This window comes from Marmota monax, unplaced genomic scaffold (genome assembly GCF_021218885.2).
Source record: "Marmota monax isolate L192 unplaced genomic scaffold, Marmota_monax_Labrador192_F-V1.1 WCK01_AAM20220418_F8-fsc00007, whole genome shotgun sequence".
In the NCBI taxonomy this organism is placed as follows: domain Eukaryota; kingdom Metazoa; phylum Chordata; class Mammalia; order Rodentia; family Sciuridae; genus Marmota; species Marmota monax.
In genome coordinates, this window is record NW_026692781.1 from 13,755,049 (window position 1) to 13,773,569 (window position 18,521).

The 18,521-nt window shown below is 41.9% G+C and overlaps 1 protein-coding gene across 3 annotated transcripts in view; it reads right to left on the reverse strand.

Moving 5' to 3' along the window:
* The window catches only part of Znf385b (zinc finger protein 385B), a 373,746-nt gene extending 356,200 nt beyond the window's left edge, over positions 1-17,546 (reverse strand). The window contains exon 1 of one of the 3 annotated variants that reach the window (XM_046447602.2): positions 17,301-17,546. The gene's annotated coding sequence lies outside the window, so the exon portion shown is untranslated. The remainder of the gene's footprint in view (positions 1-17,300) is intronic. The other 2 variants (XM_046447601.2, XM_046447603.2) reach the window with 2 other exon arrangements.
* Between the last annotated feature and the right edge of the window lie 975 nt (positions 17,547-18,521).

Genomic DNA, 18,521 nt, shown 5'->3' on the forward strand with positions numbered 1-18,521 from the left:
GCAAAACCTTCTTGAAAATGGACACCAACTGAAACTGCTTCCTCCCTTGGCTGGTTATGTGACCTCAAGAAGAATTTAACCTCCCTGAATGTATTTCTTCATCTTGAAAAAACATGATTTGGATTAGATGATTTCCAAATTTCCTTTCTGCTCTTACATTATGATTTTCACATCAAAGATGTGTTCCAGCATCAGAGGTACTACAATCTAATTATCTTGGCATCAGTTTTACCATCTATAAAATGGGGATGATGACCATGCCTAACATGCTATTAAGTGATATAACCCACGTTATGTGTTCAAAACACCACACCACACAGTCAAGTATACCATGGCCTCAGGTTGCTATCTGTTGTTACTTCTATATCGACCAGATTTGGAATTAAAGAAAAAATAAAGAAAAGGAAGGAAACCAGGGGTGCACATATCATAATTGTTTGGCCAAAAGAATGATTTGAATAAGATCAAGCCATTTGGCTCATCAGTAGTGTAAAAAGGTGGAGGGAAAGAGCGCAATCAATATGACTCCATACGCATGTTAAAACCTAAAGCAGGTTTAATTGTGGCCCGAGAAAAAAAGGCAACACTACTTATCTCAAGCTCAAGAAGTGAGATAAAAATCTAATACAAAGGGTTCTCCAATAAACAGCAGTAGATAAAATCCTAATGCTCTCATCAGTGACACTGTCTTCAATCTATTACACTTGAAGAACCACGTTCAAGCCTTATTTATGCCATTATTTCTGTTACCTTGTCTTGGTGACATCCATATATCTGGGATATTCTTTCCATCTTAGGTCAGTAGCACAATGCTCACACCCAAACACCATACAAGGATGATTACCTCAAACCCAATAGACTATTTCAATCCAGAAACTACCTTGAGACCCTTAAAGGTGGCAATGTTTTAAGATGTTCAGAAGCATAAACTGGGATGTCAATTATAAAATATGTTTCTCTCCATATGGTACCCTGACAGCAAATTATTGACACAAATTTACTTGAATATGAAACCAGGTCCCAGTTCAATTATTTGGTGAGTCATGTGATCTGACTGGGTACAGTACAATAAGTTGAAGCAGGGTGAGTGAATATAAGACAGGTAATAAAAATAACAGGGATGCACAGTGTGGGGTAATATGATGCCAGTCTCAAGAGATGGAAAATTTCAACAGTCAACGGGCTGAGGTTAGTGAAGGCAATTTGACTTGGGTACTCAGAATAAAAAATGTTTTTCTACTTGTAAATCTGAGAGCAAGTGCCACTAAAATTGATGGGGACAGGGATCAATGATAAAGCCATCATCCAAGGGACAAGTCACATCTGCCTCTCATATAAAAGAACCCTACAGATCAGAAATATCACGTTTTCAAGGCACATTTGTAAAGACTGCAGCTCTTGCTCCATTTCCTGGGCTTGTATATGCAAAGAAAGCAACATGTGCACAAATGATGCCTTCAGATGGCCACAATGGAAAGTGACAAGAGTTTCACTACTCAGGGGATCCCAGAAGTAAGATATCATCCATTATCCTGTATTTTCAACACAATCTCAGGTGACCTAGAATTAAAAATATGTTTAAGGTGATCCTGGATATTTCAGGGCAAAATCAGTGACTACTGTCTCGATTCCACTCTACTATCTTGACGTTATCAAGAATTATACCATGTGACTGGCAGGACTTTTCTGAAGGACTTTTTCAAGATGATGAAAGATAAAGAGAACCTGTCAAAGATTTTCCTCTTAGACTACATTCTTTCCCATAGCATCCTTGCCAATGGTAATAACCTAACACATACCTTAAAATTGACCAAGGAACCATGGCCTTCTAAGGAGCTATTGACTGGCTGACTATAAAAATGGCAATTAAAGCATTTTTAGGTCCAAAACTTGGTGACATAAAAGAAGTCACTATTCAGTGACCTCATGTTTACATTTCAAAACCAAATTCTTGGAAAACATCTAGAATGGCTGTTTTCAGAATCTGGTACCAACAGACTTAGCATCTACAGTCATTTCAGACACAGAGGTATAAAATTTAATTTAAATTGTTCCAGTCACTCAGATGTCTGGTTAGGTTATGTTGCTTGCTTCCCCTGTTACTTTTGCATATTTTCAAATGGGAATTTGCTAATATAAAGTGGTGATACTCGAAGGGAGTTTGCCAAGGAGCTAAATTACAAAGCCATTAAACAAGACAAGCTCTCCATAACCCTGCTTATCTACTGTGTGGTTCTAAATAACCTCTCCACCTGTGCAGTGGTCAAAGGAGACTCTGTTTTATTTCATGTATAAAGTTCAGGAAGCTGACTTTGGACATCTCAGGTAGATTTTCCCTTTCCAGACTGGCCTCTCAGTTAACCCAGAAGACCTGATCCTGTGCCAAAAACGAGAGAGAGAGAAGAAAAGCCTTTGGTGGAGCTAAGAGGTTCCACTAAATTACTGTACTTCTCAGACTTTAATGTACAGATGAGACACCTGGGGTTTAAAGTGGAGACTGCTTCAGTAGGTCAGAGGAGGGGCCTGAGAGTCTGCATTTCTAACACGTTTCCAAGAGATGCTGGTGCTACTGGTCCACAGAACCATCTTGAGCAGCTAGAAGCCCAGCTCCTCAGCAAGACACCAGCTCTGCTCTGCCACCTCTGAGCTGTACCACTTTAGACATATTATGTCATGTTCTCAGTGCTTCTCTTCCTCCTCTACATACTCAGGTAAGAAACAAAGGCTCTTACTGAATTCTTGGAATTAAAGAGGACGTGAAAGAATAAAAGCAGGTAAGAGCACTCTGAAAAGGTTGACTAGGCTAGTCAGTTAACAGTCTTTAAAATTACTAAAGGACACAAAGACAGCTTTTCCCTTAAAAACCAACAAACTGGCACTGCTGCCACCACTGCCTTAAGTCCCACTTAGTGTCCATACTTACATTCTCCATGGAACTGCTGCTCAGGTGACTGTGGCCCTCTGGCCAGACCACAGCTGAGAACCTGGCTTTCCGCACAGTTATTTCTGAAAGCCTCTGGTCTAGACCTTGCAGAGTGGCATGATCCTCTTGACAACTCATCTTCCAAAGCCCCAGATTCCTTTAGCTTATTCTCAAGGCAATGAGCTACAAATTGAAAGTGTAGGGAGGAAGAGAGAGCAAATTCCCATGTCCACATAGTTCACAATGTATAGAGTTTCCTCTTAAAACGTACCAGTTTCTACCTGTTGGTTTTGCACATGACAAAAGTGAAGGCCTGTAGACATACATTTCCTAGTATCAGAACAGTTAATTAAGGGTGGAAATGAAACTGGAACCAGGCATTTAATCCCCAGTTTAGGGTGAATGCCTCCACTCTACCTTGGAGGAAATTTTCATCAACCCTTCCTTTTTTTCTAAGCTCCTTGCAAGCTTCTGTAGACACTCCTGGTTTTATGGCAGTAGATGGTGGGGGTACCACTGGACCAAAGTAGTGTTGACCCAGAGAAGATGGAGAGAAGCCACAGGAGCAAGGAGGAAGAATTCCTCATGGATGAAGAGGAAGGGACTGGAAGAAAGAAGCAGTAGCCTTGATTGTATGTCCCTCCTCCCATGTCCCCTCAGAGGAGACTCAGGAAAGAATAGCTGAAGTACCCACCAGGCCTATATTCATACTCCTGAGATGTGTTATTTTTTGCAATCCATTTAAAACTGGGTATCTTTAAAAAAATAAAAGTATACTGCAACAAATAGGCCACCCTCTAACTAGAATACATGTCTGCCATATGATCATGAACAGCTTGGATCCAGGGTCCACAAAGTCACACAGCTCTAGAAGGAAGCCTGTGAGCCGTGCATGCCAAGAAGTGAGATATGGACCAAGGAGGAGGCATAGCACGTGACAGGAGCCAGGCTGGATGCAGACTGATGGGCTGTGAAAACGTGGTCATAGGAACCAAGCAAAGAATGAATTATGGAGCTCTGTGGAGAGAAATGGGCTCAGGGCAGATTTATTATGCTCCATTTCCACTGTGCTAGCAGGCTGCACAGTCTCAGAGGCACAGATTTACTCAGGACTAAAATTTTACATCTAGGGACGCTGTCTCAAATAATCTAATTTGGTGAGATGAGAAAATCATATCTCGTAAAACTCTCATCCCTTTCCAAAAGCCCATATAAAAGTTTACAGGCTGCTGGGGTGTCTAGCCATAGCATGAGCTTCGATTATAGGTGGAGACAATGAACTTAAAGATGAAATTATTTTAATAAGAAATGCTACTACTTGGCATGTGGCGTTTATTCTTTATAATTCAAACTTCATAAATTTTTATAGAGTATCTATCTGCTGTCAGGCTCAGGAGCTGCTGTGTCACCAGCACTCTGTCAAAGCTTCTTCAAATAAAGGAATCTTGATCTGGGTGTGATACATCATGTGATATTAAGATATATGACCCTGCACTCACTTCCAGCATCTCCTCAGTAACATTTATGTTTGTCTCTCTGCGAATGTTAGTAAATATCTCCCCAACCACAGTGCAATGGGTTTCCCTTTCAGCTAGTGTACATGTAGGAATAGAATGCCTTAGAAGAAGGCAAGACCTTGACTGCCCTCTGTTCATTCTAGATGGAGGAGAACTGATGCTCAAGAACACAGTGATACCCATGCCACGGAAACTCCTTGAGGACTTGTGCGTAGGTGCCTTTTCAGGGTTGAAGAAAAGAAAAGGAAAGAGAGAGGGAACTGTTTCTAAATAATAGCAGCAACCATTTTCCAAGGGCTCATTATGTTTCTGGCATGGGATAAATACTGCATATACATTACTTCATTTGCATTCCTGTGAGATATATAATATACCCATTCTGTAAGAAAGGAATCTTCTGCTTAGGAATGTTTTAAGTTGTCCAGGGCCATATAGCAGGGACTCCATCTGAATGTCTCAGATTACAAAGCACATAGTCTTCCCCAATGCCATCTCAAACAGAATTGTGAAGCATAACAATGCTTCTCTTATCAGCACCAGTCTGACTATTTGTTTGTCTAAAAAGTAATACATAGGGGGAAAGGATTTCAGGAACCTTTGAAGGGAAAAGAAATTATGAATCACAGAATTTAATATTGAATGAGCTCCTGAAATTTTTCTTAAAAAAAAACAAAACAAAACAATGAGTTGATCACAAGAGCACTTTTAGGTCCCACAGCTAGTTTACAGAAAGAACAGTTAACTAGCTCATCCTACAACCAGGCAGTTGATTGGGGGGTCTTGGGAACTACATAGGAGTTAGCTTTCCCTTCCTTACTGTTGGAGAGTAACTTGGTCTCATCCTCCTCACTGTCTTTTCCTCTTCCCCTGAAACAGAGTAGATGGTTAGTTAATTAGAAGTAGGACTGGGGAGGTAGGGTCAGGAAGAGAAAGAATATTGTGGTATATTTTTCTTTTTACTTCCTTACCTTGCGGGTTAAAGTCATACTCGGAAGCTCTCCTGGGGGAAGGGTGAGATGGGAGGTGTAATCAAACATTCAGTCTACAAACATGAGCATTCACTATTTGCCAGATACTTGTATAGTCGTGAAGCAAATAAATGAGTCAAGGAGTCTCTCTAGGTATTTGCAGTCCAGTGAGAAGAGTCAATGCACACAGATCATGACAATCTAACAGACAAGCATTAAAAGAGAAACAGAAAAAGTGATGTGAAAACCTTTCTAAGGATTTTAGCTCAGGTGTGGCAAGGCTGTAAGCACAACTTGTGAGAAGTCACTGGAGCTGACCACAGAGGTTGGCCCTTGTGTGAAGAGAGGGAAACAATGGCAGAATTCTGGTTGAGAAAGGACATGCTGGTATTTTGGCCAATTGGCTATTAAATGAGAAAATGTTATGGTACATAATAGGTGCTCAATAAGTGCAGTGTATATAAAAGCTGGACAAATGATAAAAATGTGGGAATAAAAAGGTAAAGTAATTGATCTTAAAGTCCAAGAACACTCCTTTCCCTAACTTTTTTCTTATATACACTCCTCTCCTGCCTATAGTCATTCTTCAAATTATGTTGTCAATAATGTCAAGGGGACAGATTGTAGTGACCAGTCCCACCGAGGTTCCTCTCAATGCAGGAATTCCTTCAGTGTTGCATTGGTGGCTCATCAGCCATTGCAGATTTCTGACTACAGCTAGCAGGAAACTCTACAGCAGCCATACTCCTATTAGACAGTTTAAATCATTAGAAAGTTCTTTCTCATATTGAGTTAAAATCTGCCACTCTCTATCCTACCCACAGAATCTGGTCCTGCCTGCTGGAACTTCAGAAATTCAATCTACTTCCTTGTCCGCATGTCACCCCTTCAACGTTGCAGAGAATAGGCATGTTGTTTCAAAGCCTTCTTGTCTGTCACAGATGGTAAGATACCTTGTCCTCTGGCTAATGGAGGTCAGGAAGCAGCAGCCATGGGCTGAGGGAGATTCACTAAGATTCTGATTTGTGTCTTTTGACATGCTGGGCTGCTTAGGTGGCTTCCACCAGTGCTAAAATCCTGACCCTGTTGCACACTTTGTCATGGTCATCAGGCCCAAGAGAGACAAATGGGCTAGTTGCAGAGGTCCTTGAAGTATGACTTTCCTAACTAGTAACAGGCTCTACAGACTATTAAAAATCCATTCTTTTCACGGTCGCCTCAAAGTACCAGCATAATCAACCCCATGGAGCAGTTTCAGAGGTTGCCCTTAACATTTTTTTTCCTTAATGTTAGGAAATAAATTTGTCTTATCATCAGTAACTTCCCTCTTGAGATCAGTATAGCCCAATCCTCCTATCTCCTGTCTGCCTCATCCCCACACACATTTAATTTAGTAGGTATATAATTTCCTGAATCAGCATATCTTTTTTGCCAAATACCCACTTTGGCCAATCCCTGCTCCCTTCCATTACCACTGAGCCTCTCTTACAGTTGAGGAAGGAGGGTGACATCTGTGTGGTCTGAGGCGGGGTCATGTTATGTTAATCATAACATGACCCTACAATGAGGTGATGGTACACTGTCAACCTCTATGCTACCTGCCCCTCAATGCACTCCATGAGGTTTCATAGGTAACCAAGTGTTAGTTGCAAAACACTATTGTTGGTTTGTAAAATAATCAATGATCACAGACTAGGGTTGTGGCTCAGCAGTAGAGTGCTCAACTAGCACGTGCAAGGCCCTGAGTTCCATCCTCAGCACCACATAAAAACAAATAAAAAAAAATAAAGGTATTGTTTCCAACTACAACTACAAAATAAATATTAAAAAAATACTAATGATCAGTTAGAGCTCTTTATGACACAAAGCTTAATAATTCTTAATGTCAACGTTTGTTCACTCCTTTAGGTAGCAACATTAAAAATTTTAGAATCTGTATTTAAAATGGATCTAAATACACACCCCAAATACACAGAAGAATTGGTACATATCCTGAGTAAACACATTTTTTTGCTATCATTCTTGATAATTTCAGAAACATGATTGCAACATCCAAATATTTCTAAAGATCAGACTAGCCTTTACCCACGCCAACCAAGAGCACATTATACTCTTTTCCAGTGAATCCAGGAGGAAGACACAGATCTGAGAACCTGTGAAAATCTCGACAAATTTAAACCTCACTTATGTAAGCCAAGCTCAGTGAGGAAATAAAGATTTTAAGGATCCCAAAGGGCTACAGGGGTCTCTGCCACGAGAGCAGCCATCTGAATGCACACCATCACATCTATACATCTGTCACAGTTATCTCAGGCTCTGTTCTGCAGCTGCATAAGACAAATACCAGAAGAGGATGGGAGAGAAGGAAGCCTGCTATTTCCCACCATAAAACCACAAGTACAGGACAAATAGCTGTACCCAGGGTACAGCTATTGGATGTTGCAATCATGTTTCTGAATTATCAAGAATGATAGCAAAACCCTAGATCTATGAGAAGGAAGAGACGCTGCACACATTCAATGGTCATGATGGTCTCAGCCCCAGCCATATGGTCACTGTGTCAATGCAGTTACCAAAACCACTGTCGCTGTCTGAAGGTGTATAGTCATGAAGGCAAAGACAAAATTCCAATAAGCACTGATCAGTGAACTCCTTCTGGGCATAAGTATTATCTGGGGAGACAGGAAAAACTTCTGGCTGCAAGACATCATCTTGTGCAACCTCCTTTTAGATTTTGCAGAGTTAGGCTTGGGCCCCAGACTACCTATATCACAAGTGAGTTCACATAGACACTGAGACAGGTAGACCAGTGGTCAATGCTGCCATTGAAGAAGGCCAGTCAGTAGTCTGGCCTGTGAAGAAGGCCAGGCAGTAGTTAATCAGAGAGTATAGGCTGATTCTCCAGGATTCACACATGACAGGGTCCATGTGGGGGCTCTCAGAGCACCTAAAGGAAAGAATGGCATGTAGTATAGGGGAACTGAGCTTGACATAATTTATGGGACTTTTGCTAAGAACCACAATTAATTCTGATATAATTATTCCCTATGTGAAAACCAGGGCTAATCTCCAAGTATGTTGGGGTCCTACCTCAAACCCTGTGAGTCTGGACTTTTGTTAGAGTTTGTATCCTAAATGTCCCCAAAGGCCCAAATGCCCCACACTGTCCCAGCCTGTGGCACTACTGGGGGGTTGTAAAAGAGGGGGATCTAGTTGGAAGAAATTAGGTCATTGAAGGGGTGATCTTGAAGGAGACATTGGGAGCCAGGCCATTCCTATGTCTTTTTCTTTCCTGCCACCAGGAGGTGAGCAGCTTCACTCCACTGCATGTTCCTTGCCAAAGACCCCCAAACTATGAAGCCAGCCAACCATGGACTGAGACCTCTGAAATAATGAGCCGAAATAAGTCTTTCCTCCATTTAAGCTGGTTAGTTCAGGTATTTTGTCACCAGGACAACAAGTTGACTAATGCAACCTTCAAGGGTAAATTTGGGAAATCCGCATTTTGAGCAAGGCCTCAAGGATTCTTTCACATGCTAACATCTAAGAATGACCATATTAAGGATGCTTTTAGGACAAATCTGGTGGCCACAAGCACAGAACAGAGGAAGCAGGCTACACAAAGATTTTTCCTTCCACATTCTGAGTATGGAATATTTCATTCCTTTGCAAGTGAGATTGACCATTAAGAATCACATGTGTAATAATGAAGCATATACGGACTTAAACTCCAATAATCCTTCAGGCAGTTCACCAACTATATCTTTCTCTTGCCAATTATTTTGCTTGCTAAATTCTGACTTGAAAAATATAATTCAGATGGTAAAGTAAATGCTTGTAAACTCAGGAGGATCCCAATTACTATCCAACTACATTTCAGGTTCCCAAGAAGAGACTGGGTTTGACTGAATCTGCCCTTGTCACTCAGATTCTGGTCCCAAGAGCTGTCTCCATACCTGAATCACTCTTCCTTATCTGAGTAACTTCCAAACATTCAAGGTTTCCACCTGGTTAGCAAGTTCAACAAGCACGTTCATGCACAAGCTATGTGGTCAGCTGCTTGATCCTTCCAAAAAGTCCCAGAATCCATTTTTTGCCAGTCAAAATCCGCCTGTGTTTCCCATGGTTACACAATTTCCAGAGTCCCTGCAGTGTTTACAATTCTACATCTCTGCTCCCCCTCTCATTGCATGGTTCTTCAGAAGTAAACAAGGAAAGTAGAGGAGGAACCAAAGAATAGGTTACTGAAAAATACCAACTAAGTTTCAAACTAAAAGATCAGAGTGGCAAAATTTCCCTGGCCAAGAAATCAGTGTACTGGTGAGGCGTTTGGTATTAATAAACCATATGATGTACAATAATGGCTACCTCTATGACTAATATAGGTGCCAAGAACATTAATAAGTATATTTATATGTATTATCTCATTTTATCTGACAACAATCCCATCAAAGGGTCTTTCATAGTCTCAGACTTAGGAAACTATGGCACAGAGAGGAAGTCTTATAACTTGGTCACACAGCTAATAAACAGAAGAGCTGGAACCTGCATGCTCCAAGTGTAATGCTAGATTATGAACTCAACCTTTAGTTTAGAGTATCTTCATTTGTGCAAAACATGCAGCATGTTTTACCATCAGCATTTCCAGGTATATAAGAACATGTGCAACGACCAACTGATTTAAATAAAAATATTTCATGTATGCAAAATCAAAATGCCTGGGTTTATACACAAGTATGATTATTTGTATGCAAACAATGGCATTTAATGTTTGAATTCTTACTCTAAGCATCTGATTTTTCACAGCATATAAGGTAATCTCTCTCTCCCTAAGCCTGTGAGGAGAAGTTTTCCCACCTCCAAAGTATCAAATCTAAAGACATCATAGGATCCACACATTTTCTCTATGAAATTTAATAGTGTCAATACCAGTAGATGTTTTCTACAATTACTTGTAATGTTTAATTTCCCTATGCTCAAATTTTTAAACATTCTGAATTTTGTGGGTCTCATTTTTCTAATTTATCAGTGAGGATTTTGCACAAAGGTCACTTTAAACTCTAAAGGCAAAATAATTTAATGATTGGGTTTGACTGAGTGGCAGTCTTTTTCATATTTCAATCTATTATTTCACAGAAATAGCAAGGTAGGAAGCCTGAAGAGAATTAGAATCTGTACCATTTGGAAACCAGTATGAGCTGGCCAAGAGTTCAGGCTCTGGACTATAAAAACCTTAGTAGGTTGGCCATTTCAGCTAACACACATGAAAAATCACAACTGTCTGTAGAATTTCACACAATTTTAACACTTGTATATTGAAGCAAAGATTTAGAAGAATTAGCTCATTATCTCTCACAACTGGCTTTAGTGTAGCCCAATGGTACTTTTGAACGTTTCATCCTATCTTCTCAATCATGTTATTAAAAAAGTACACATCACAGTGTCAAGAATAAACATGAAGCTGTTAGTGAAGATTTAACTTAAAAATATGTTCTTCCTGATCTAAAAGTAAATAATGCAGAATTGAACACTTTTCTCTAAGAGAAAAGGGTGGAAAGCAATACTCATTTGTAGTTCTTTTCATGCAAAGCATCAAAAGGGGTTGTCATACTGACAACCCTTGATAATCATGATTGGGTACCTTTGCCAGGCCCACTGGTATTATAGAATAACCCTTTTATTTACTTCCAGATGCATTGGGGTGGGGGGAGGGAGGATGGATCTGGGACCTCAGTTAATATTGATTATATCCATTTATCAAATCTTTGTTTTGCTGATATAATGATAATATAATAGCATAATGGCTATTCAGACTCTCAGCCAAAAAGAAAAGAAAAAGTTGATCAGCTTTAGCCTGCTTAGGATAGAGTATGTGTGTGTGTGTGTGTGTGTGTGTGTGTGTATTATTTTTAAATTCCATTTCCCATTATAAACTCAGAAATGTAAATGCTTTACACATTCATATTTATTACCAAAATAAAATGCTTTCTTAGGCCCATGAATTTCAATGTTTTTTATTTGTTGATGATAGAACTGTCTTTATTAAAGGGCTAAGTCATTTTTCATAAAGTAGGTATGAAATTCTGGTCATCTTTTTGTATCAGTTTTATAAGTATTTTAATCCATCTCTGCTGTTTATGAGACTGTTGAGTTGGTGTGGCACCAAATGAATCAAAAACAAAAGGCCAATTGCTTTTTATTAGTATATATGCCTTCTGTATTTTTTTATTGACTTCTGAGAAATGTGCTCATAATTTTTTTTTTCCAAATTGATTCTTGAAACTAATCAGGAGGTGAGGACAATGTTAACCAGGCTAGGGCAGGTAACCCTTAAACAATTCAGAGTTTCAGTTGGGATTATCCCAAAACACAACTACTACCTTTACTAGAATAACTGCAATGGGCACAGCCCTCCACTGCTGGCTCCACAGACAATATCTCAGGGATTTTTCACCACAGTGAAGTCAACCCATTTCACAGAGGAAGAAACCAAGGTCCAAAGAATTTAAATAACATCCCTGAGCTCTCATAGCTGATAAGTCAAAAAAAAAAAAAAAAAAACAGGCTAGACTCACAGTACTGCTGTGTCTCAGATACCACACAGCATGGCCTCCTCAGAAACTGTACTTTTCCACCCACGCTGGAAATGGAAATCACTTGGGGAAATTTACAAAATATTGATCAAGTGGACTTGGGGATGCAGCTTAGCAGCACAGTGCTTGCCTAGTAGCATATGCAAGGCTGTGGATTCAATCTCCAGCACAGCAAAAAAAAAAAAAAAAAAAGAAGAAGAAGAAGAAGAAGAAAAGATAAGTTAAACTATGGCTTAGAAATAAGCTAAAATCATCAGTATATTTTAAAGCTCCTAAGGTGATTTTAAGCATGAATCCAGGGGTGAGAAAAACTGAATTAGAGGACACGGAGGAATAAAAAAATATGAATATTTCTCTGATTAGTGCTAGAACAAGGAAAGTTCAAGTTGTTTATCTGGAAGAGGAACGTGCAGCAAGAACACCAGACGGAGGCCAACAGCAACCCCAGCACAATCACAGGAGCTATCGTGTCTCCACCCAGCCTGCTCCTCCTGCCCCACGTGAACATCCACATGGCTTCTTGTGCTGAAGCAGACCCAGGAAGCTGTTCACCCACACCCTCCATCTAAAAGCGATGGAGGAGCCCAGAAAAGAAACAGCTTCACGGCGTCTCACACTGGCAGGAAAGGCAGGACGAGAGCTTGTGTCTCCTACACCCTATTTTGGGGTTCACTGAAAAAAAAAATTGGAAGCTGTAGAAAAACAGGTGGGGCGGAGAGTTCGCCAAGACACCTGAAGAAAATGTCAAGAGCCAGAGAGCAAAGACAAGAAAAACATCAACGCAGAGGGAGAAAGGAGAACAGCCATAATCTGCAATAATGGGAAGATGAGAAGGAATGTCTAACAAAGCAATGTGACTGGCCAGAGAAAAATACAATAGGGAGAATGAGCAACTGCAATAAAGCAGCAGTAATATAACAGGGAAATGCATGGAAATAACCAAGCCTCCAGTCAGCCTTGGGAGGCACATCCAGGCCTAAAGTACTTTCAAAATAGAAAGTAACACTGAAGAGTCTTACCCATAAGAAGAGTGCCAGGTTACTGGGCTGCCAGTAACCTCCAAGCCTGGGAAGTATCATCAACTGCCTTGTTGCTCAAAGCATGCTTCAAAGCAGCTATTTCAACATTACCTAGGAGCTTGTTAGAAATGCACAACCCTGGGTCTCTTCCCAGGCCTGGCTTAACCAGAATCCCTATTTTAATAAGATTTCCTAATGATTGATATGCACATTGAAGTTTGAGAAGCACTGATTCTACTGTAAGATCAAATTGAAATGTTAAAAAAAAGAGAGAGAGAGAGTAGATTTTACACAAGGGACTAGAGAACTAGTTACAATTCAGTCCAACTAATTAAATTTTTTGTTGAAGTCCTATGATGGGCCAGTCCATGAGCTGGGTATTTCAGGAAATGAAGGTCTGAGGTTAGGCCAGGTTAGTGCACTGCCCTTAAAGAAAGATGCAGAAAGCACATGAATGTATATGAGGAAGACTTTGACCTTTGTTTCAACAAGAGATCCAGCAGAATTTGGTGGAGCAAAAAGCTGGCATTAAAGGGAGATGAGGAAAAGGAAAATACCTTAGCAATTGCTCTGACTGACAGGTGGAGGTGGTTGTAGGGAAGTGACAGGGCTTGCTCCAGGCCCAGGGAACAGTCTAAACACAGACAGAGCTCAGAGACCTGCTATATGAGCAGGGAGAACTGCTCTCAGCATAAGGAAGCATTAGACTGTTCTAAGGAGGCTCATGAGGCTGTAGATGCCTCAGAACTATGAAGGGGAGGCAGCAGAGGAGGGGCTTCATTTTATCAGTGGATTCCAACATCAAAAAATAAAATTTGCCATATATCACTGAGCAAATACACAGGTTGTTTTAAAAAATTATCCTCCCCAGCTGTGCGTGGCAAGCAGCAGGCATGCAAGGACTCATGGAGGATATGTATAAATGAATGAATGAATCAATTAGATCAAAGTAAAAATTATGGAGTTGTTTTGGGGCTGGAGTTCAGAAGGTCTTAACTGTTAGAGGAGAGGGTTATGCATCATTTGGTGGGAAAATGGGGAAAGTTTATTAGCCAGTTTGCTTCTGCTTTAATAAATTCTACAAAACCAGTTATGACATACTTTGAAACAGAAGAGACTGGAGATGGGAAACTAGTCAGGAAATCATCATCGTAGATCTAAAAAGAGGTAAGACTAAACAAAGTCCCTCACTATGGGGATAGAAAGGTGAAGTGGCCATCAAGAGGCATTGAGGACATGGAGCAGGTGGAATTTGTTTGTGGATTATAGATGGAAAGCAAAGGTATTAGGAAGATCCTGGGTGACTGAGAAAACTGACAGAGTCATCCCTGTTCATCTGGGAGAAAGCCATTAAAAGGAGTTTAGATAAAACATTATGAAATCTGATGTTAGATTTGAAGCACCTGAGAATAATATAAAGCTAACTCTTAGTGGTTAAAAATGTTAAAAGTGAAATTTAGGAGGGAAAGACAGCTAGCGTATCACTTTAGGAAGAAATAATCCCACACTAATAAAAGAACACCAATGAATAAAAATTCCCTTAAAAAGGGCAAAAAGGAGATAATCTATAAAACAAAGAAAATCATAAGAAATCCCTAGAATTAAAATAATAATAATAATAATAATAATAATAATAATAAAGAAGAAGAAGAAGAAAAAGAAGAAGAAGAAGAAGAAGAAGAAGAAGAAGAAGAAGAAGAAGAAGAAGAAGAAGGAGAAGAAGAAGAAGAAATAGTAAAGGAGACAGACCGTAGTGAGACCCATAGGGAACAGAGACAGCAATGGGGAAAGTAGCAAAATAGAAATGATGACATTATTGGAGGGGGCTTATCATTAAAAAAAGAAGAAGAAGAAGAAGCAGTAACCAAAAGACAGTGGGAAAATGGGGCAGACACACACAAACTGTTCATCAGATCTTTGAAGATTCAGGATCTCATAGGAACAGTAGAAAGCCTGTTTTGCGCTTTATTTCACAAATGAAGCAGTCATTCCTGTGAGAAGTTAGAGCTAACTGCTTGTGCTTTTTAATACAATTTTTTTCCTGTTCAAAGTAAGGTAATGTCATCTCTGAGACTGGTGAGAAGAAAAAACTCAAAGGGCAAGGCATGGAGGGAGGGGGAGGAGCATTCCAGAGACTGAGGATCCTTGTGTTTTTTCAAGGTTCCCAACTACACATAGCATTACTCTGTGGAGACATGCCACCTCTCAGAGCTGTTCTGATTGGTTTTTGTTTATTTGTTTGTTTGTTTGCTTGCTTGCTTGTTTTCTCGCAGAGCCAGGACACCTGCCTGAGAAAAAGAATGCTGAAAACACCTGATATACTTCGATAGATTATCATATAATGGTTGCAGTTTATAAAGTTATTCTCCAACTGTTGACAGGTCTCAGTAATCGGCCATGTTTGGGTGACAAGACCTAATCACAGTTCTTTCTTTGGTTTAACTGAAGAGGAAAGCCTCCATTGGCTTTCTGCCTCAGTTCAGGAAGGAGGCATTAATTCATCATTTCCTTTTAGCCCTGTGAATCTGTATATTGTTAAAATCTTGTAAAGTGTCACCATTATTTTTCTTAATATAGAAGATATTTAGTGGTTATTAAACTTCCCTAAAAAGATCACTACTTATATAATGCAAAACAATATAATGCAAATGAACTATATAAGGAAGTTTGCTGCAATACACTGATGTCACTAGGATATTTCCAGAGAGGACAGCAATTTTTTCTGTTAGGAGACTTCACCTTTCCAAAATCCTTTTACTACAAATGCATCAAAAGAGGTCAAGGAGATCTACTAGAATAGCTATTTGATTTGTGGTTTTCACTTTTTGAAACGGGTGAGAGTGTGAATTATAAATCCACAAATACTTGATTTATGGGACTATAGAATCTGAAAACCAATGCTTTGACCAAATACACAGTTTCCCAACCTTGAACATCTCAAGTAGCAAAACTTGTAATATTTTGCATTCTAAAGGCATTTATATATTATTATAGGGAAGAGGCAGCACATACTTTATGTACATATGGCATCAAAGTAAGATTAAAAGACTGAAAACTGATAAAAATCTGACCCTGAAACATTTCAGGGAGCTCTTTCAAGCCCAAATATTTAATTTTATCGAGATGTGGTTTACTGGATTTATGAAAACCTTTCATTTGATAAATGCATTTCCCACAGCTTTGTGAATTACATGGAAGCTGCCAGTTTTCAGGCTAGAGGCTCTACCCCGTGACACAAATGTTATATTCTTTCTCTTTGGGGCATCTTTTGCTACATCTTGACAAAGTTTGAATTCTCCTTGGTATGATGCTCCTCAGAAAAGCAAAGCCAAAGTGAAGTGCAAATTTCATCTCTGTATGAAAATGAAGAGAATGAAGAAGGATATTTCCCAACCCAGGAACTTCTAAGAACATTCCAAAACTGCCTTTATTTGTGTTCCTGGGCAAACGTGTTGGGGGGGGGGGGTACTTGACAATTTATTTTCCTTTAAGGACCCACAAAACTTGTCATCCAGGTTCACCATAAAAACGGTCTTCCAGAGCTTGAGGAAGCAGCGGAGAAGCATCTTCCTGCCAGCTCTCCCTTCTCCCCACGGGCCCCCGCACATAGCAGTGGTGAAGCAGATGGTCCTCCTCCTCCCCTTCTCGTCCCTTCCGCAGTCCCACAGAGTCCTCCCACCCTGCGCTGACACCTTCACCAGCACTTGATAGACAAGGCTGCCCTTAATGCCTCCCAACAAGTGCAAACTTTGGGCGCCTTCCTCGTCCCCATCTCACCTTAGTTCAGCTGCACAACTCTCCTGGGACCCCACACTTCAACTGTTATCCTCCTCCCACACCTCGGTACCCAAACTACCCCTTTCCCTCTAATGAAAAGAAAGACGTCAAACCCCAAACTTCTCAGTGGCAGAGGCGCTGCGGCTAACCACAGCGGGGCACTCTGCTTGTCCTCTCCCCATCTCCATCCTCCCTTTCCGTCCTTGAGAATAGGAGCCTATCCTGGGGGCTCTTCTGCTCCTCCGGCTTCCCAACCTTCTGTTTAATTACAGGGACTCCCACGAGACTGGCCTCTGCAGCCCGGGGAGCAGCCCCCTGGGCTCCCTCCTCTACAAGTGGGACTGCGAGACAAAGTGCAAACTCTATCGGGAGGTGGGCTTGCAACCATTCCCCTGGCGGGGCGCCCAGATGCCCACTCTCTAGGCGGAGGCGGGCGGGGGAAGTACAGGAAGGCGGCGCCGGCTCCCAGGGCACCGGGCTGGGCTGGGGCGTCCGGAGCTTACCTCGGCGCGCCGGCCGCGGGCGCGTAGGGCAGTGGCTCCTCCAGCCGGGAAGCTGTTGCTCGCGCTCCGGCGGTTGCGGCGGTCCCGCCAGGGCTGCACTGAGGCTTCGCGCAGACGCTCTCCCGCGATCTGCTGCAGACCCGGACGGTGTGGCTACCGCGACAGCGGCGGCGGTGGCGCCGGTGACAGCTGGGCGCAGCGCGGCCACCGAACTGTCCAACTCTTTCGGGCGTGGGGCTCAGACGCCCGGCCGCGGCCCCGGCGCTGAGCGCCTGCGCGCCCGGCCTCGCCCAGGTGAGCGCTCGCCGGGCGCGCCCTGCCCACACCAGCAGCCCGCCGGGCTCCCTCGTCTGGCCGAGGACCCCCGGGTTTAGACGCTCCAACGCCACTCCCGCGCGCCGATGGTGGTGACGGTTGACCAAGGAGAGACTTGCAAGGCACACACACTAAAGCGATGAGGCGGGACTGTTCGGGGCTGGTTGACACTGCAGAGTCTCCCGCAGCAGCGCTGCCTTAAATCCCGCCTTGCCAGGCGCGCGCGCACAGCTAGGGAGAGCAGGCGCCGGCCGACCAGGGGTCCCACCCGGGGCGCAGCTTCGGGGCTCAGGTCCTTGAAGAAATGCTTGGCGATGACAGAGGTCCCCAAACCGGGATGCCAAGCCGCGCAGAAGGGCGGATGTTTCATGTATTAGGCAAACCAGAGTGAAACTCTCTTCTTGGAGATGGGCAGACCAACTATTTGTTTTTCCTCTTTGACCAGCTCTCTGCTCGCTGACCACACGGAGCAGCCTGGGCGTTTTTGGCTGAGCCGGGAAGGCCGGGAGAGCCGAGGCATCGCAGCCTTGCTTGGACCTGAAACACTCGTGGGCGGGGAGAGGGCTCATTTCCTCCGGATTTCTATTCCGTGTTTATTTAAGTTTTCCAAACTGAAACGTGCCATCGGTTAACCTGATGTAGGGCATCTTCTGAAAATTGTGCACGTATGGCCAAGGTGCTCCGTCCTCAAAGGGAAAGCACTTGGAAAGAAAACATTGAAGGGGAAAGGAAAAATAATTTCAAGAAAGCAGTTTTCTGAGATTACTTCTTTGGGAAGAAGTTCAAGGGTAATAAATGACAAGAGAGCTGTAGTAGACAGTAGGGATTTTTCTTTAGCCAGATGATTTTAAAATATTATTCTTTGGTTCTTGTCTCAGATGATTGACACCAACACCATAAATAATT